The sequence below is a fragment of the Anolis sagrei genome, chromosome X (assembly GCF_037176765.1).
Source record: "Anolis sagrei isolate rAnoSag1 chromosome X, rAnoSag1.mat, whole genome shotgun sequence".
NCBI classification, from domain to species: Eukaryota; Metazoa; Chordata; class Lepidosauria; order Squamata; family Dactyloidae; genus Anolis; species Anolis sagrei.
In genome coordinates this window covers 10085291-10097374 of record NC_090034.1, presented here as the reverse complement: position 1 = coordinate 10097374, position 12084 = coordinate 10085291, and the positions used below count along the sequence as shown (strand labels likewise).

Below are 12084 nucleotides of genomic sequence, written 5' to 3'. Positions count from 1 at the left end.
TCCCCAGTTCTCGGTCTGGTGTCTTGGTGGTGGGTTGGTAGGTGGCTGTGGAGCCCTATTCGTGATCTGCATGTTCTTCCACAGTGAGGACATCGGTTTCCAGATGATAGGCAGTCCTGGTCAGGGTAGGCTTGATGCATCTTCCTCTTGACATGTTTCTCCCTCTCACCCTCCATTTGTGCCTTTTCGAATTCTGCAGCACTGCTGGTCACAGCTGACCTCCAGTTAGAGCACTCAAAGGCCAGGGCTTCCCAGTTCTCAGTCTAGTGTCTTGGTGTTGGGTTGGTAGGTAGCTGTGAAGCCCTATTCTTGACCTGCATGTTCTTCCACAGTGAGGACATCGGTTTCCAGATGATAGGCAGTCCCGGTCAGGGTATGCATCTTCCTCTTGGCACATTTTCCCCTTTTGCCCACCATTTGTGCCTCTTCGAATTCTGCAGCACTGCTGGTCACAGCTGACCTCCAGTTAGAGCACTCAAAGGCCAGGGCTTCCCAGTTCTCAGTCTGGTGTCTTGGTGGTAGGTTGGGAGGTGGCTGTGGAGCCCCATTCTTGATTTGCCTCTTTGAATTCTGCAGCACTGCTGGACACAGCTGACCTCCAGTTAGAGCATTCAAGGGCCAGATCTTCCTAGTTTTTGGTGCCTATGCCACAGTTTTTAAGTCCATCTTTGAATCTCTTTTCCTGTCTACCAACATTACATTTCCTGTATTATCGAAGGCTTTCGTGGCCGGAATCACTGGGTTATTGTAAGTTTTTTGGGCTATACAGCCATGTTCTAGAAGCATTCTCTCCTGACGTTTTGCCTGCATCTATGGCAAGCATCCTCAGAGGTTGTGAGGTTGCTAGTACTCCTTGCTAGGAGGACCGAGTTGACAATCCTGCTAGCAGAGAGTACTAGCATGTGGCCCCAAGTTAGAAAGTTAGCCCTCACAATCTCTGAGGATGCTTGCCATAGATGCAGGCGAAATGTCATAGAATCATAGAATCAAAGAGTTGGAAGAGACCTCATGGGCCATCCAGTCCAACCCCATTCTGCCAAGAAGCAGGAATATTGCATTCAAATCACCCCTGACAGATGGCCATCCAGCCTCTGTTTAAAATCTTCCAAAGAAGGAGCCTCCACCACACTCCGGGGCAGAGAGTTCCACTGCTGAACGGCTCTCACAGTCAGGAAGTTCTTCCTAATGTCCAGATGGAATCTCCTCTCTTGTAGTTTGAAGCCATTGTTCCACTGCGTCCTAGTCTCCAAGGAAGCAGAAAACAAGCTTGCTCCCTCCTCCCTGTGGCTTCCTCTCACATATTTATACATTGCTATCATATCCCCTCTCAGCCTTCTCTTCTTCAGGCTAAACATGCCCAGCTCCTTAAGCCGCTCCTCATAGGGCTTGTTCTCCAGACCTTTTATCATTTTAGTCGCTCTCCTCTGGACACATTCCAGTCAGGAGAGAATGCTTCTGGAACATGGCCATACAGCCTGAAAAACCTACAACAACCCAGTTACGTTTCCCATTCTTGAGTTGGAAGTATAGTAATTGCTTTAGGAGACATATATGTGTGTATATTTGAGTTGGAAGTATAGTAACTGATTCAGAGACATGTATGTGCGTATATTTGCAACTATAACCATGCAGTCCTTATATACTTATATATACTTATATACTTCTATATGTACTGGTTCCCAATTGTCCGTGGTTTGGGATAGTAGAGAAGACTTTCCCACCCAGAGGCTATTAATTCAATTGCACACTTTTTAATAACAATGTTCCGAATGGAGCGTCCCCCCTTAATTAAAACGCCTTGCTGCTTCCCCCCCCCTTTTTTTTGCAATTCTAAGGCCCTTTTATTTATTTGTTCTCTTATGTCTCGGCCGGGTCGGCTTCTCATTCTCTCTTTTTCTCGGTATCTTTGTTGGCTGTTTCGGTTTTGAATTTCCTCGCTGCTTCGTCAGACTCATAATGCACAGCTGTGATGTTTCTTGGATGCTGCTCCTTTGATATTATCTCCGTTATGTATTATGAATGTTTTTAATGCTCGCAGGCTGTGCGGCATGAAGCAAATCCGATAATAATTAGAGAGGAAAAGCGAGAGACCGATCCATCTTGCAGTCGAAGTGATACGGTGTTCCAATTCTGAACCCAGTACACTGAATATTCAGGTACAGATGCAGGGCTTAGGGTGCATCTACACTGTAGATTTAATGCAGTTTGACGCCACTTTTTAACTGCTATGGAATCCTGAGAGTTGCTTCTTGGAGAGGTACCAGCATCTCGGTTCTGCAAAATGACAGTTCCCATTATTCCATAGCATTGAAGTGGTATCAAACTGCATTTATTCTATAGTGTAGAGCAGGCATGGGCAAACTTTCTAACTTGGGGGCCTCATGCTAATACTCCCTGCTAAGAAGACTGTCACCTCGGTGATGGAAAGAAGGAAAGGAAGGAGGAAGAAAAGAGAGAAGGAAGAAAGGACGAAAGGAAGGATAGAAGGAAGGAGGAAGGAAAAAGAGACGTAAGGGATGAAGAGAAAAATGGAAGGAAGGAAAGGATAAAGGAAAGAGTGAAGGAAAGAAAGACAAAAGGAAGGAAGGAGAAAGAGGGAGAGAAGGAGGAATGAGAAAAGGATGAAAGGGTAGAAGGAAAGAATAGAAGGAATAAAGGAAGGGATGAAAGGAAGGAAGGAAAGGATAAAGGAAAGAGAGAAGGAAAGGAAGGAAGGAGAAAGAGGAAGAGAGGAGAGGATGGAAGGAGAAAGGGAGGGAAGGGAGGGAGGCAAGGAGGAAGGAAGGAGAGAAGGATGGAAAGACGAAAGGGAAGGAAGGAAGGAGAAAGGGAGAGAAGGAGGAATGAGGGAAGGATGAAAGAGTGGAATGAAAGAATAGAAGGAAGGAAGGAAGGAAGGAAGAAGGAAGAAGAGAAGGAAGAAAGGGAGGAAAGGAAGGATGGAAGGAGAAAGCTGGAGAGAGTGAAGGAAAGAGGAAAAGAAGGAAAGACAAAAGACAAGGAAGGAAGGATGGAAGGAAGGAAAGGATAGAGAGAGAAAAGAAAGACAAAAGGGGAGGAAGGAGAAAAAGAGAGAGGTAAGGATGGAAGGAGAAAGAGGGAGACAAGGGAGGGATGTATGAAGGAAGGAAAGAGAGAAGGAAAGAAAGATACAAGTGATGGAAGGAGAGAAGGAGGAAAGGATGAAAGAGTGGAAGGAAAGGATAGAAGGAAAGGAAGAAGAAAGGAAAAGAAAAGGAAGGAAGAAAGGGATGAAGAGAAGGAAGGAAGGAAGGAAGGAAGGAAGGAAGGAAGGAAGGAAGAGAAGGATAAAGGACAGAGAGAATGAAAGGAAGACAAAAGGGAAGGAAGGATGAAAAGGTGGAAGAGAATGATGGAAGGAAGAAAGGGAAGGAGGAAGGAAAGAGAGAAGGAAGAAAGGGATGAAGAGAAGGATGGAAGGAAGGAACTCTATGATGCTATGATTCTTTTTGTTCACTTTAACTCCCATGACAACTTCATATGACGTACTAGGAATTGCAGTTTTGAGAGGAACACTTAGACTTCTCAGCGAGAGAGTTCATAGCCCCTTCTAAAGTACAATCTCCAAAATTTAGCAAAAGCAGCCATAGGAATTAATGGAATAATAGCGCTATCACAGCGTAATGTGATAGTGCCCTTGGTTTTGTCTGGTTTTGGAAGCTAAGCAGAATCAGGGCCAGAAAGGGCATTGGATGGGAGATCACTAAGAACCTCCTTGGAAAGAAGGCATTGCTGCCAATCAGAGCTGGCAATATTGGGCTAGTCCCTGAAATCTTGGATGCATTGACAATGTTGAGATAATGCAGATTGACAGCAGTTGAAGTGGCCGGATCTTGGGAGTTGCTGTTTAATAATCCCGTGCTGAAAAGTGTTGGTTCCCCACCAAACTACAACTCCCAGGATTCCATAGCACTGAGTCTTGGCAGTTAAAGCAGTGTCAAACTGTGTTAATTCTGCAATGCAGAGGCACCTTTGAAGAGCAGTTTCTACGTAACCAGCAGTCTTAGTCAATGCTAGGCTTGTCCTTCGGTTCTTGCTTCCTATGGAGTTGAGACTTTTATCTGGGTTCATATGACAGGAAAGGAGATAGAATAATAAAATCATAGAATCATAGAATCAAAGAGTTGGAAGAGACCTCATGGGCCATCCAGTCCAGCCCCCTGCCAAGAAGCAGGAATATTGCAATCAAATCACCCCTGACAGATGGCCATCCAGCCTCTGTTTAAAAGTTTCCAAAGAAGGAGCCTCCACCACACTCCGGGGCAGAGAGTTCCACTGCTGAACGGCTCTCACAGTCAGGATGTGAGAGATGGAATCTCCTCTCTCAGATCCCATCTGAACACTAGGAGGAACTTCCTGACTGTAAGAAGAGCTGTTCAACAGTGGAACTCACTGCCTCAGAGTCAGGTGGAAGATCCTTCTTTGGGGATTTTGAACAGAGACTGGATGGCCATCTATCAAGGGAGCTTGGTGTTTTTCCTACCTGGCAGATTGGGGTTAGACTGGATGGCCCATGTGGTCTCTTCCAACTCTATAATTCTATCTTTCTTCCATAGGGAAAAGAAACTTGGAGAGCCTTGTCTTATGTGTTCTTAGCCTTTTGCTCATTATAGGAGGAGAAATGATCCAAGGGGAGCTGGCTTCGGGCCCTTTCTCTCCTGTTGCTATTCTTTCGTTGCCCGGTGCGTTTGATCCGTGGACATGCCTTCCTCGTTTTCCCCTCTTCCTCTTGATCAGCCTTCCTCCTCTTCCTCCCTCTCTTTGTCCGTTCCTCGCTTGTTATCATCTGCCATTTGCAGCCAGAGAAAAGGCAGCCACCCATTGAATGAACAAATACTTTGTTTTTTAGCTTGAGTGAATGTGATCTTTGAATCATTACATTTTGGGAGATGGTTTGCGAGGTGCCAAGATTCAAATGTCAAAACAGAGAAGAAGAAAAATTACAAAATACAAAAAAAAAAAATCATTATACTCCAGCCAACAGATTAGAATTCTTCGGAGGATTGTTGTAGGTTTTTCAGGTTGTATGGCTGTACAGGTATGGCTGTACCAGGAGCTCCAACTTTATTTGCTTTGTATTAAATGTTTGCTTGCAGTCCAAGGTTTCGGGGATTCTGCAGAAAGGTGGCTTCCTTTGGTTGCAGTCATAGGGCAGGCCACCTGTCCATCATAATTAAGCTTTGGTTCCACCCCTTGTTCAGGGCTCTGGGAGGGAAAGGAGCCATTTTTGGGGCAGTTTCACATAAGGAAGCTAAACTATAGGACGTAGACCAGCTCGTCCCGTAGAAAAGCTTCTTTTCTCAAGAACATCCGGGGAAACAGAAACAGAAATTCCAGGGGAAAGGTCCCAAGGCTCTGGCTGAGAGCTCACAGCCTCTCAGTGTCCCAGCAATCAAAGAGAAAACAGCCCTGAAGTTTTCAAAGAATTCTCTGAGGGAGGACAGCACTACAGATCCACGGAACTCCATCTGAAATATCTACAAGCTTTGGCTGGTAGATCTACTTGATACCCAGACGCATTTGGAATCGGTAGTAGGACCAACACCGATGAGGCATAGGTAGTAAACAGCTTGGGAGGGGTTAAATAGAGAAAGTACAGTTAATCAAAGTCAGGTACCATTCCATGGAGGACTAGACTAAGAAAGCCTTGAAGTGTTGTTTGAAATATTGAAGATTTGTTGTTTGTTCCATAATAAAGACTTTGTTGGATCATTAAAGACTCTAAAGACCATCTCTTCAGAAAAATCCCAGAGAATCTCTCTTTGAGGCACCCTGGCTTCCTGCTGGGCTTAAAGTATACGTCCTATAGAAAAGACAGCTGTTACAGGCCCAGCGCGCGACAGAACAATGGCCATGTTCTAGAAGCATTCTCTCCTGACGTTTCACCTGCATCTGTGGCAGGCATCCTCAGAGGTTGTGAGGTTTGTTGGAAACTGGGAAATTGGGTTTATATATCTGTGGAAGGTCCAAGGTGGGAGAAATAACTCTTTGGAGGATGTCAGAAAATTCCCTATAATATATTTTTAATCCCAAAACAGGAATCATGCATACAAGCCAAATGCCCTGATTTGTTCCATTTAATCCTCTGCTGTCCCATTCTCTCAGTAGCATTTAAAATGTCCTGGTTTCTCTTTCTTCCTCCCACTTTCCACTACATATTTCAATTGCTGCAAATCAAATTAATTAAAATTGGGTTTTTCATTCAATAAAGAACATAATAAATGGCAATAATAACACAAACAAGCAAAATGTTCTGCCTTATAATACCAAAGCCACACAACTACATTCCACCTACAGCTAATAATTGCAAACTTATATCAAAACGCAAACACAAAACATACACACACAAATCTAAACCTTCCTAAGGCTGCGACCTCTTAATACAGTTCCTCATGTTGTGGTGACCCCCAACCATAAAATTATTGTTGTTGCTACTTTATAACTGTAATTCTGTTCCTGTTATGAATCATAATGTAAATATCTGATATACAGGATGTATTTTCATTCACTGGACCAAATCTGGCACAAATATCTGATATGCCGACATTTGAATGCTGGTGGGGTTGCGGGAGGGTTGATTTTGTCATTTGGGAGATGTAGTTGCTGGGATTTATAGTTCACCTACAATCAAAGAGCATTCTGAACTCCACTAATGATGGAATTGAACCAAACTTGGTACACAGAACTCCCACGTCCAACAGAAAATACTGGAAGGGTTTGGTGGGCATTGACCTTGAGTATTCGAGTTGTAGTTCACCTACATCTAGAGAGTACTGTGGACTCAAACAATGATGGATTTGGATCAAACTTGACACTGATACTCAACATGCCTGAATGTGAACACTGGTGGAGTTTGAGGAAAATAGACTTTGACATTTGGTAGTTGTAGTTGTTGGGATTTCTAGTTCACCTACAATCAAAGAGCATTTTGAACCCTACCAAAGATAGAACTGGGCCAAACTTCCCACACAGAACCCCCCATGACCAATAGAAAATACTATGTTTTCTAATACTCTTCAGTGACCCCTCTGACACCCCCTTGCGACCCCCTCAGGAGTCCCGACCCCCAGGTTGAGAAACACTGCCTTACTAGCTAGTAATCAATTTTTTAAAAATGAGTCAGTTCCTTCAAATTCCTTGAGTAGGTTGAGTTAGTAATGGGGGTTCTGTGTGCCAAGTTTGGTCCAGGTCCATCATCGGTGGAGGTCACAGTTTCTCTGGTTGTGAGTTTACTACAACTCCCCACCACAAACCCAGAAATCAAATTTCAGCAGATTAGGTATCTGTGCCAAGTTTGGTCCAGATCAATCAGTGTTTGGGTTCACAGTGCTCTCTGTATGTAGGTGAACTACAACTCCCCCAAATCAAGGAAGGTCAGTTCCCCCCAAAGGCCTCCAGTTTTTTGTTGGTCATGCGGGTTCTGTGTACCAAGTTAGTTCCAGATCCATCGCTGCTGGAGTTCATAGTGCTCTTAGATTGTAGGTAAACTATACATCCCAGTACCTACAACTTCTATAAATCATGGTGAACTCTCCCCAAACTTCTCTAGTATGTTCAGTTGCTGATCAAGTCCTCTGTGTGTTGTGTGCCATAGAAAAGAATAGCAAAGGGTTAAGAGAGAGGCAGTGGGGGGGTCATGCAAATTCCACACCAATGGACAGAGTACGGAACACTGGGATGTCTGTGGTGGAGGAAACACATACAATCCAGGATGATATTGTCCCCGAATGAAAGCCTTCATTTGAATGGTGGGTAGGATTGTCTTTGTGGATGACATTGGCAGGGCTCTTGGACATGTTTACGGTGCTCACTATAACCTGCAATGTTATTGGAGGGAAGGCTATTGGTGTCTCCTGAGTAGTGGGAGCTATAGTTGTTTGTGGAGGTGGGAGCTTCTCTGTGTAAGTGGACGCCCCAGCCACATACACACATCTTCACTTATATTATGTGTTTAGATCGATAGATTGTTTGATTCCCTTTAAATGGAAGTATGCACTTCTACTTTTGGGAATACTCTTCTAATTCATAAATCCTACAATTGGCGGTGGTCTCCATTGTTGTTGTGAATAGGTAGTAAACAAATCCCAATCTTTCTTGAAGTTGATCAAGTATTTCTCCTTAGAGTGTGTCCATTTCAACTAATTTGGAGATCTTCATCAGCCATTCGTCTTGCTCAGGGATAACTAGTTCCGTCCATCTCTGAGCATAAAGGATTTTCACTGAAGTTATGTATTGCAGTAATCTTCCATATTTTCTTTTTGGACTGCCATCCAACTTTCCCAGTAAGTGAAACACCGGTTTCTGTAACCGTAACAATTTCTTCCAGCACCATATACTGTACATTTGAGTGCAGTATTTCAGGGCCTTTTGGCAAGATCACCACATAGGATGAAATGTCCCAACTTTATGATCACATTTCCTAATATTTACTGTTTTATACAGTTTAGGGAGTCTCTCTGGTGCCAAATACCACTTGTACATCATTTTCTAAGAGTTTTATTTCAGATCATTACCCAAAGTAAACTATAAGTTCTCTCATTGTTCCAACTAGATTTTGGGTCATATTTTCAATATGTGTGTAGCTTTGAATGGTTTGTTTTCAGTAGTTTTAATGTTCAATCGGTGGCGCAGTGGGTTAAACCCCTGTGCCGGCAGGACTGAAGACCGACAGGTCGCAGGTTCGAATCCGGGGAGAGGCGGATGAGCTCCCTCTATCAGCTCCAGCTCCTCATGCGGGGACATGAGAGAAGCCTCCCACAAGGATGATAAAAACGTCAAATCATCCGGGCATCCCCTGGGCAACGTCCTTGCAGATGGCCAATTCTCTCACACCAGAAGTGACTTGCAGTTTCTCAAGTTGCTCCTGACATGACAAAAATATATATATCCTATTTTAGCATTTGTATGTTTTTTTTAGGGTTTAGATTGTATATTGTGTTGTCTTTAATATTAGTTGCTTTGAGAGAGAAAGTAGGATATAATTTATAATAATAATAATAATAATAATAATAATAATATGTTGTTATTGTTGGTGGTGTTGTTGTATGTTTTTTGGGCTGCATGACCATATTCCAGAAACATTCCTGATGTTTCACCTGCATCTATGGCAGGCATCCTCCGAAGCTGTGAGGATACCTGTCATAGATGCAAGCAAAACGTCAGGAGAGAATTCTGGAACATGGCCATAAAGCCCCAAAAACATACAGCAGCCCAGTGATTCTGGCCATGAAAGCCTTCAACAATACAATAATAATAATTTGTTTAATTAGTATTATTTGATACATAACAAGATTAGTACACAGTAAATGAGATCACTCTGTTGGCTATTGTATTGGATCCCACGTCGGGCACTTCCCAAGTGTCTAGGACTGTGTGTGATGTATGGGTGAATAATGCGTGCAGATCCCAGTAAGGTGGCCTTTTGCAGCTGACAGATGTTAATTTTGTCAGCACTGATTGTGTTTAAGTGCAGGCCAAGGTCTTTAGGCACTCCACCTATTGTGCCGATCATCACTGGGGCCTCCTTGACTTTGTAATTCGATCTTTAAATCCTCATATCGTGTACATTTTTCCAGTTGCTTCTCATCAATCCTGCTGTCACCTAGGATTGCAACATCGACGATCCATACTTGTATTTTTCCCACAATCGTGAGGTCAGGGGTATTATCCTCCAAAACTCCGTCAGTCTGAATTTGTAAGTTCCAGAGTAGTTTGACATGTTCATTTATTGTAACTTTTTCAGACTTGTGATCCCACCAGTTCTTTGTCAAAGGCAGATGGTATTTGTGGCACAAGTTCCAATTGATCATCTGAGCAACTGTGTTGTGCCTCTGTTTGTAATCTGTTTGCGCGATCTTCTTACAGCAGCTGAGTGTGTGATCCATCATTTCATCTGTTTCCTTGCAGATTCCACACTTGGGATCTGTTGTCGACTTTTCAATTCTGGCTTTGATGGCGTTGGTTCTAATGCAGGAGTCCTCAAACTAAGGCCTGGGGGCCGGATACGGCCCTCCAAGGTCATTTACCTGGCTCTTGCTCAGGATCAACCTGTCTGAAACGACTTGAAAGCACCACAACACTAACAATCCTATCTCATCAGCCAAAAGCAGGCCCACACTTCCCATTGAAATGCTAGTAAGTTTATATTTGTTAAAATCATTCTTCATTTTAATTATTATATTGTTTTGAAGTGTTGTTTTTTTTTTTTTGCACTACAAATAAGATATGTGCAGTGTGCAAAGGAATTCATGCTTTTTTCAAATTATAATCCGGCCCTTCAACAGTTTGAGGGACTGTGACCTGGCCCTCTGTTTAAAAAGTTTGAGGACCCCTGTTCTAATGGTTGCCAGAATCAGGCCCTCCGTCTCCTTTTCCAAAGTTCCATTTGTGAGCCACATCCATGTTTTTTCCTTGTCAGTTTTGTTCTCAGATTTTCCCAGGAATTGTCCATGGAGAGCATTCTTTTGCCAGTTTTCTCTTCTGCTCTGTATTGTGTTGTTGTTGTTGTTATCCTGGCACAAAAACACAGTATATCACAGCAAACGAGATCAATATGCTCAATTTCATATCACAAGTTGAGAACTTCCCAAGCATCTAGAACTGTGTGATGTATTTTCTAATGATGCGCATAGATCCAAGTAAGGCGGCCTTTTGCAGTTGACAGATCATGGTTTTGTCAATGTTTATTGTTTCCAAATGCTGGCTGAGATCTTTCGGCACGGCACCTAGTCTGCCGATGTCCACTGAGACCACCTGGACTGGTTTATGCCAGAGCCTTTGCGGTTAGATTTTGAGGTCCTGATAACAGCTGAGTTTTTCCTTTTGTTTTCCTCAATGCTGCTGTCACCCAGTATGGCGACATCAATAACCCAAACTTTTTTCTTTTCCACAATCGTGATGTCTGGTGTATTGTGTTCCAAAACTTTGTCAGACTGGATTCGAAAGTCCCACAGTATTTTTGCATATTCATTTTCTACTACCTTTGCAGGTTTATGATCCCACCAGTTCTTTACTACTGGCAGGTGGTACTTGTGACGCAAGTTCCAATTAATCATTTGGGCTACAGAGTTGTGCCTCTGTTGTTGTTGTTGTTATTTGTGTATTATTTGTGCCGTTGTTGTTGTTGTTGTTGTTGTTATTATTATTATTATTATTATTATTATTATTATTTGAAACACAAAAAGATGAGTCCACAGCATACACTCTGCTGGCTGTTGTATTGGATCACATGTCGGACACTTTCCAAGTGTGTAGGACTGTGTGATGTATCGGCAAATAATGCGTACAGATCCCAGTAAGGTGGCCTTCTGCAGCTGGCAGATGGTAATTTGGTCAGCGCTGATTGTGTTTAAGTGCAGGCCAAGGTCTTTAGGTACTGCACCCAGTGTGCCGTGCAGATCACCACTGGGACCTCCTTGATTGGCTTGTGCCAGAGTCTTTGCACTTCGATCTTTAAATTCTCATATCGTGTCAGGTTTTCCAGTTGTTTCTCTTCAATCTTGCTGTCACCTTGGGATTACAACATTATTATTATTATCTGTGTATTATTTGTGCCATTGTGATTATTATTATTTATTTGTGTATTGATATTTTGAGCTCACTTCTTCATACATCCTTCCACGTGTTCTTTCTCCATTTCACATGTATGCCTTTTTGCAATGTTTCAATATCTCAGACGGGTTGCAAATGAATCCCTATATAAGCAAAAGGGAAAGATAGAAATATCTGAGGAATATGGGAAGGAAAAGAACTACCAGGGAGGACTGTGCCTTAAAGATCCTGACTTAAGAGGGGTCTCAAGCCACTTTGCATGATTTTATTAGCAAATCAATTAAAGACGTCTTGGTGAGGCTCTGGAAGAGGCATTTATCTCGGCTCTTCGGATAGAAAGAAGGTGAGCAGATGGAAGCTTCGTGGCCGATGGTTCTTGCTTAGGAGGGACCCCACTGAGCTCAACAGGATGGTTTGGAAAATTCAAGCTGGAGGACTCTTCTCCAGAGACCTGCTTCCTGCCCTCCTTTTCGGCTGTTAACGTTTTTGTTGTTATGAAACATGTCGTCCAGA

At 43.1% G+C, this 12084-nt stretch overlaps 1 protein-coding gene across 4 annotated transcripts in view; it reads left to right on the top strand.

Moving 5' to 3' along the window:
* Positions 1-12084, top strand: part of LOC132782154 (protein ELFN1) — a 298099-nt gene that overhangs the window by 47489 nt on the left and 238526 nt on the right. The window contains exon 1 of one of the 4 annotated variants that reach the window (XM_067473665.1): positions 10115-10155. The exons of the other annotated variants lie outside the window; for them this stretch is intronic. The gene's annotated coding sequence lies outside the window, so the exon portion shown is untranslated. Of the gene's footprint in view, positions 1-10114; positions 10156-12084 lie in introns of those variants that run through there. 4 annotated transcript variants of the gene reach the window in all.